The following is an 8,001-nucleotide window of genomic DNA, read 5'->3' on the forward strand; positions in this document are numbered from 1 at the left end:
CCCCCACCCACCTCCTGCACGCAGGCACGGCGTTTGCGCTGACACATGTAAAACATTAGGATTTGTTGAGAAGCCTTTTATGGCCGTATTTTGTTCTTTATTTCCTACAAATTGAATTTGCTGAGGGGATATGTGCGGATTGTGAAATTATTTTGAGAGTGGTTCCGCTGGGGTTTTTTTTTTTGAGTTTCCTTTGTATTAAATTTTTACGGGGTTTAAAAGACGACGAAGGAAAAGAAAAATGTTAAAAAATAATAATCAAAGTAAGATGGAATGGCAGAGAGGGAAGGAGAAGGGCACTGAAAGGTGACGGGGTGTGATTGGAGCTGGGTACCTGCTAGTGGGACAGCCCTGCACTGAGGCTCAGGGGACAAATGGGGCCCACGTCCTCCACCAGCGGTTTCTCCACGCCGTCCTCCTGCCCCTGCGTCCCCTGCGCTGGGTGTTTCCCGCTCGTTAAAATCACAGACACATTTTTCATCTCTTTTTTTTTTTCCTGCCACTGTCATCGTCATTGTTTCGGGCTGGTGCGAATTGGGAACTGGCTGTCCACTGGTGCTGCTGCTGCTCCGCTCCAGCCGGCTGCTGCCCTTGCCCCCAGGAAGCGCCAGGATGGGGATGGGGATGGGGATGGCACCGTCCTTCCGCCACCACTTCTCTGGGGACATCTGCACCCAGAGCCGTGGCAGCAGCATCCCAATGCTGGAGGCAGAGAGAAGGGAAGAAGGAAAGGGAGGGGAAGAGGAAGGTGATGGAGGAGGGGGAGTGGGAGGGAAGGCAAAGGGAAAGGATGCAGGGATGTAGGAATGTGAAGATGCAGGGAAGTAGTCCCTGACCTGATGATCCCTTGCCCTGCAGACCCCTCCAAGCCCACTGGGTGCTCTGTCCCACTCAGCCCCACTCCGCTCCACTCCCCCACCCCTGCTGGGAAGCTTGGCAAAAGGAAAGGAGGGCACTGCAGGGCAGAGCAGAGTTCAGCTCTTGATCTGTTCTAAGAAAAGAGAGGACACACTGAGAACTCTGCAATTCCTTCCCGACCCCTCAGCTGAGCACCACTGTGTCTGCACAGTGCCATTCAGACCCCGGTGACGCCGGGACTGAGCCCCATCCTGCCTGCAGCACCCTGCCCCTGTCTGGATGTGGCTTCCAAAGGGGCTCAGATGAGCAAAGCAGTGCTGTAAAAGAGCAGAAAGCATTGCTAACCTCAAATTATCCCCTTTCCCTATGAGAGGAGCGTTTTGCACCAAGGAGGCCGTGCCACGCATCACTTTCCCATCGCAATATTATGGTTTTGGACAGACCCTGCTGGGAACCGGGCAGAGGCGAGGGCATCGAGTGGCACTGTCCCTCTGTGCCACCATGCCCATGGAGCTGGGATGGGGCTGTCCCCATGGGCAGGGAGCAGTGAATCCCTGAAATGCTGTGGGTAGGACAGGTGGCACACCGGGAGCGCCCAGAATGAGTGCGAGGCAGGGAGCGGAGCGGGGATATGTGGAAATGCACTGTTTCTGGCATCCATTTTTCCTTCATTTAATCTTTTTTGCTCACGTTCCCACATGGAGAATTCTTTCCATGAGCTGGAGCTTGCTCTGCTCCCACCATGGCTACGGGCAATGGGGCCGTGCCACCGTGTCCCTCCTGGGACACACACAGCAGAGATGGGGACAGCCACATCCCCATGCCACCACCATCCACTTCAGCACTTGCCCGCCCCAGCCCTTTCCTCCCACATTTCAGCATCTTGGAGGATGGCGATGGAGCGGAGCGTCCTCTGCGCGCTCAGGGAGAGGAGCTGCCCACAAAGAGCAGCGCTTGGAGCAGCTCGGCTGCATTAACGCTGGCTTTGTTGTGATTCCAGCTCCCGAAAATTGAATTTGTTAGCGGCATAAACAGGATATAAAGGGGGGCGGGGGGGGGGAAATGAGTGAGAAGTGTTTTTCTCCATGGCTCCCTCCCTGCGATGAAGGAGGTGACCGGTGAGGACCACATCGCCAGCATTCTGTGCCTTCTTAAAACCCCATTCCTAATGGCAAACAGACGCTGCTCACCCGCTGCCTTTCTCGTCCCCCACATTTGCATGGGGAATGGGATGCCCCAGTGCCAGCGCAAGGCTGAGGATGTTTCAGCAAGGCTGACCCCTTCTCTGGGACGGTGACGAGTGGTGGATTATTTTTTACCCCCCAAGACACCAAGGTGCTCTCCAGCACCTGGGGAAGCTCGGCTGAATCTGTGGGGTTGGCTCTGTGCAATGTTACGGGGCTGCTCCCACGGCTCCGGGTTTCCCTAGAACAAAAGTTTTCCCTTCGCAATTTCTGCACTTTCCTTCTTTTTTTTTTTTTTGGTTGGGTTCTTTTCTTTTTTTCTCTCTTTCCACCCCCAATTCCCGCTGCTTGGCAGCGTCCCTGACGTCAGCCGCGAGCAGGGCCGGCTGCCGCCCGCCAGGTGGTAGCAATTTTCCTGAACATCGACAAAATATAATTATCACTCCATTTTCACTTCTGAAATATTAAAGCTTGTGTTCCTCCTGGTATTAATTCTGAGAAAAGTCTTTATGGGTCACCGTGACTCACGGCTGCGCCGCACTGCCAGGCCCCTCGGGGGTGACACGCTCATGTCCCCTTCCCCTGGGGCAAAGGGGAATGGGGCCAGGAGTGACCCCAGGAGGTGACTGTGCCCAGGGATGGGAGGAAGAGGAGCTCCCCCGTCCCTGTGGGAACCCACAGCCCTCATTCCCCCGGATGGGGCTGGGGATTCCCATCGCTTGGGGCCATGCAGGGTGGCTCAGTGGTGCTCGGCCCATGGAGCAAGGAGAGAGGACAAGGACAGACGGCGCTTTGAGGTGGCCGAGGAGCAGGTGCACGGCTGTTTCTTTGCACGGTTGCGTGACATTGAGCCTGACCCAGAGCAGGAGGGGAGACTCCAGTGGCACCGACCCCACAGCGCGCAGCCCCTGCAGTGCTGCATGTCTGTGCCTGGGGGCACTCAGCCATGTGCTGCACGTCCAAGCAAAGGGCTGACGCCCAGAGGGCCCTCAAGACACGCTATTTCCTTCTAACTTGCTGCCCAAAACCATGAGCAAATTCTTTCAGCATTGGCCAGGGCTGGGAGGAGAAGAGGAAACAGGGAGCCATGCGATTTGGTCACGGTACAAATTGGATCCTATCCCCAGGCAGGCTGCGAGCGGGTGGGTTTGCAGCTAATGGAGCTGTGCTGCCACACCCTTTGGGGCTGCGCATGGACAGGGTGGCACCCAGGCAATGCCAACACCAGCACCGTGCTCTCAGCCCTGCTGGGGTTTGCTTTCCTCTTGGCCACCCAAGGAGCAGAGCCACCACTCCCAGCACTGTGCCAAGCCCTTGGCCACCAGCACATGACCAGGACAGCGAAGGTGAGCGGTGGCACGGGGGATCACGAGTGCCGCAGCCGCAGCCACATCCCCCTGGGCACTGCGGCTGCCAGGAGGATGCCACCACCCAGGAGCTCCTGCCCAGAGCCTTTGTCTTCTGTTGAATTCCTCCTGGTGAGAGTCATCGGCTGCAGTCAGAGGGTTGGCCCTCTTGGGAATGATGGGTGAGGGGGAACGGCGTAGTCACATTGCAATTACTTGAAAAAGGAGAGGACTTCTGAGTGCTGAATCACATGGAGCCAGGAGCGTGCATCTGACCGATGCTTCCATCTGTCTTTCCCAATACTTTCCTTAAATAGCAGAAATATTAAGAGAAATTCAATTGGAATTTGGCATAAATGATTCTTAAATGAACAGAAGAGGGCCAGCTGCTAACATACCGCTGCCTTGCTCCCTTCCATTAACACATACACAATTTGCACTGCAGGGAGTGCCAGGGACCACCTACAGCCGTGCCCGGCAGATAAGAGAATGCTCCATGGTGTGGCTCAGCAGCAGAGAGGTTGTGGATGCACCGCTCCAGGTGAACTGCAGCAGCAAAACCTCCTGCAGTGAAGCTTTGGTGTCCCCAGCCTGGCACAGCCCTGCACCTTGCCCCCAGGTTTCCCCACAGCCAGACCCCTCCATGGGAGCTGCCCCCAGCTCTGCAAATCCATCCTTCACCCTGCAGCCCATTTCTCTGCTTTGTTTCGGGGAAATCTTTCCCAAACCACAGCGCAGTACAGCCAGGGGAATGTCCTAAAGGCAGGAAGAGCTCTCTGACCAATTCCTGTGCAGTGCTGCAGTTCCCCGAAGTGCTCCCCAGCTTTCGCTTTTGCTTTAAGCTCTGTTCCATTCTTCTCTATAAGTCTGCAGCCAACATGGAACGGAACGTGGTGGAGTTGGTTGTGAGGCACTTCTCAACATTGCTCTGCAGCTTCCTGGCTTCCGAGCAGAGAGTGCAGGAGTTGGGTAGCATGCACGGGAAGGACCCTTGGCACGGACCCATTGCAGAGATGCTGGGCACCAGGGAGCTCTCTGCTCTCCCACTCCTAAGGAATTAACACAACATCTGACAGCTCTCAACCTCCACATCCCTCTCCCTCTATATTTCCTTGGCGGACACTGCACTCGCAGCTAGCGCATCCCTCCTGCATCCCCATCCCCACACCCATGCTGCTGCCCCAAATTCCTCTCTCCCCACAGAACCCAGCTGCTGCAGGTGATGCCCAGCCCCGGCCCGGCCCATGCCAGCTGCCATCACGTTGTTCCCATGCTGACAGCTGTAAGGAAACTGGGAGCGACGCTGACATGTGTCAGCCATCACCAGCCAACAAGTGCCGAGGGCGGCTGTCCCCACCACCTAGAGGCTGTCACGCTTGGCTCACGTCACGACAAACTGCGGCGGGGAAGCAGGAATATTGTTTCAATTATTTCCATTATATAAAGTCAAGCCATTCAATATATTCTGCCTCGAAGGGGCTAAGCTAAAGGAGATAAAATAAACACTTGGAAATCTGCTCTGCTGGCGAGGGTGAGGAATTCGGTTCCAACACCGAACCTCCCCTCCCACCTCTCCGCTCTCCTTCACTTTCCTCCTCTGTTTTCCTTCTCCCACTGTCCCTCTGCCTTCATCACCTCTCCAGACCAATTCCATCTCTGCGTGTGCTTCTGTTTTGGCTCTGCCACTGCACAGCTGCCGCAGCAGCCGGGACAGGGTGAGCTGCAGTGCTGGCGGGGCTGGGGACAGGGTGAAGCCAACCCTCCCCCTGCCCAGCTGTCCCTGTGCTCCATGCCCAGCAGCTCTGCATCCTCAGAGGAACCCCTAGGGGAGCTGGCACTGACCAGGGCATAGTGGGAGGAGGAGGAGGACAGCGTGCCGTAAGGATGCTGTAAGATTCTCCATGCTCTCGGCTGGTGCAAGGGCAATTAACCTTCAGCTCGGTGCTTCCAGTGCATTGCCCACAGGGCACAGAGCTCAGCCTCCCCAGCATGGGGCTATGGGACACATGGGAGAGACCAGGAGGAGGCTGCGATGAGGCTGGCAGAGTGCAGGACGTAGCCGTGCCATGGGATGTCCCCAGCAGTGCTCAGGACATGGCCACGCCGTGGGATGAGGCTGTGCTGTGGGATTACACCAGCAATGCAGAGGATGTGGATGCAGGATGCAGGGTTCCCCGCACGGTGCGAGGTGGGGTTGTCACTTTGTGAGCGCCGGGGAAAGGGCCTCTGCCGAGCTGGCGCAGGGAGCAGCTGTGAATTTCCATTCCTGTGGGAAGTGGGCTGCCACCGTCCAAGCATCTGGGCTTGTTATGGTGGGAGAAGAATGCCAAATATTTTTCTTCCTTATCCACTACCATCCGCCGAAATCCTCCCCTGATCAAACCCATATTCATCGCTTTGGATGCATGATGCTTTCGGAAAGCTGCCCCTCCCCGCCGGCATGGCACGCAGGGCTCGGACCTGGGAGGAATCCATGCCTCACCCACAGGGAACACTGGGCCCCCTCCATCCCACTGGGTCCCCTCTGGACCCCTGGCATCCCCAAATCACCCATCGCAGCGTGGTGCCCCGGGGCGGTGCAGCCTTGGAAGGCCCCCAACATTTCCCAAAGATGAAAGCGCACTCAAGTGTCAAACAAACTTTCCGAATTATCTCTCTAGACGTTTTCTCCCCGGTGCTTTGGAAGACAGAGGAGGAACATTGCATTCCCCGGACGCTGGCACGGCGTGGAGCTGCGGGAGGGAGCGGGGAGCTGCCAGGGCGCCCGCGGGCTCCGCTCTGTGCTCTCCGGTGTTGTCCGTGAGTCAGCGCAGCCCCTGGCCATGGCCCCAGCTCGGCACCTCGCCCCGAAACTCCGCCGAGAACAAAGAGGTAACAGGCGCCTGATTAATGAGCGGACAGCAAATCATCCCTTCCCACTGCAATTTTAGGAGGAGTAGTCATAAATGGCCACGTTAAGGCAAATGAACGGGATTGATCTGCTCCTGCGCAAGCACTCCTCACCCATCAGGCTCGTTAGCAGCGAATGGCACAGCCCGGGGATGGTGTCGTTGCTGTCATTGGCAAAGCCTCCATGGACACTGTGCAGTCCAAGGGATGAGCCGAGGGGCTGCTGTGTGCCAGCCCCAGGGACACAGCGCTAACGAGAGCCACCCAATTAGCACGTGTTGGTATGGGGGTTGGCCTTGGATGCAGCGCGGTGCCAGGAGCAGGGCGGTGATGCTGGGAGCAGAGATGCTGGGATCAGGGCAGCAATAACTGGAGCAGAGCAGCGAAGTTGCAGCCAGCAGCATCCGCAGCTCCTGGGGCAGCACCAGCTCCATTTACAAGGGACAAAGGGGCTGGAGAGAGTGAGGGAGGGGCTGGCTGCTGGTGAGGGACTTTAATATGTCAAATGCATTTTCATGGACTAACACGGACCCTCCAGCTCCCACACCACTCTGCCACACACTGCCATGCACACATGGGGCCCCACCAGCCCCCGTGGATCCGCGATGGGGGCACAGTCCTGCGGGCATGCTTGTTTATGGAAAGCAGTGCTGCGCCAGATGCTGAAAACCTGTGTTTTATGGGTAATTTTCCAATTTATTTCACATCAGCATGAGAAAAAATCGAAAGCAATCCCAGCCATGATTACTCCTGGTTTCCTATGGGCAAGGCCAAAGGGGTCTGAAGCGGTTCCTTTGTTGTCTGAATTGTAGCTCCTCAGGAACGAAACGCTGCTGTGTGGGATGGGAGAGGTAGAGAGAGACATCTGGGGAGGGCTGGGGAGTGGGAGGGAGAAGCCCAGGTGGGAAGCGGAGGCAGCAAGGAGAGCAACCCCAACATGCAGCAGCAGCTCAGCAGTGGGGCAGCTGCCTCCTCCCTCCCTCACTCTCCCTGTCCCCAGTTGTCCCCAGATCTGTCTGCAGCCGGGGTGACACCGATGGATGCATCCACTGCAGTGCTCTCTACTGCAATGAGTGTGCTGGTGCTCAGTAGTCCCCCAGCCCAACCTGTGCCCCCCTAAGGTAAGCAGTAAAGCAGACCCAGCACTTCCCAGGCCCCAGCTTTGGGTAAGGGGCAGCCTGGGCTCAGGGTCCTGATATGGAGGGCTGGTACCTGTGGTACCTGTGGGAAGCTGCTGCTGAGCATCCCACACATAGGTCTGAGCATCCCACACACAAGCTTTGCCCTTGCCAATGCCAAGAGTGGGTGCAGGGCTCCCTCTGTGCACGCTGAGACCCCCGGGTTGTGCACAGAGTGAGGGGTGCAGGCAGCTGCTTGGTGCTGGGAGCTCACAAGAGTCTGGCTCAGCTCAGCTCACTTCAGCTCAGTGCAGCTCAGCTTAGCAAGACCCAGTTCCACTCATCTGCACTCAGCTCAGCTCAGCACGGCTCACTTCAGCTTGGCTCTGCTCAGAAAATCTCAGCATGGCTCAGTTCAGTTCAGCTCGGCACGGCTCCACTCAGCTCAGATTGGTCCAGCTCGGTTTGACTCGGTTTGGCAAGGCACTGCACTGCTTGGCTCGGCATGGCACGGCTCGGCATGGCTTGGCAAGGCAGGGCACGGCTCGGCACGGCACGGCACGGCACGGCACGGCACGGCACGGCACGGCACGGCACGGCACAACC

The sequence above is a fragment of the Numida meleagris genome, chromosome 19, assembly GCF_002078875.1.
Source record: "Numida meleagris isolate 19003 breed g44 Domestic line chromosome 19, NumMel1.0, whole genome shotgun sequence".
Lineage (NCBI taxonomy): Eukaryota > Metazoa > Chordata > Aves > Galliformes > Numididae > Numida > Numida meleagris.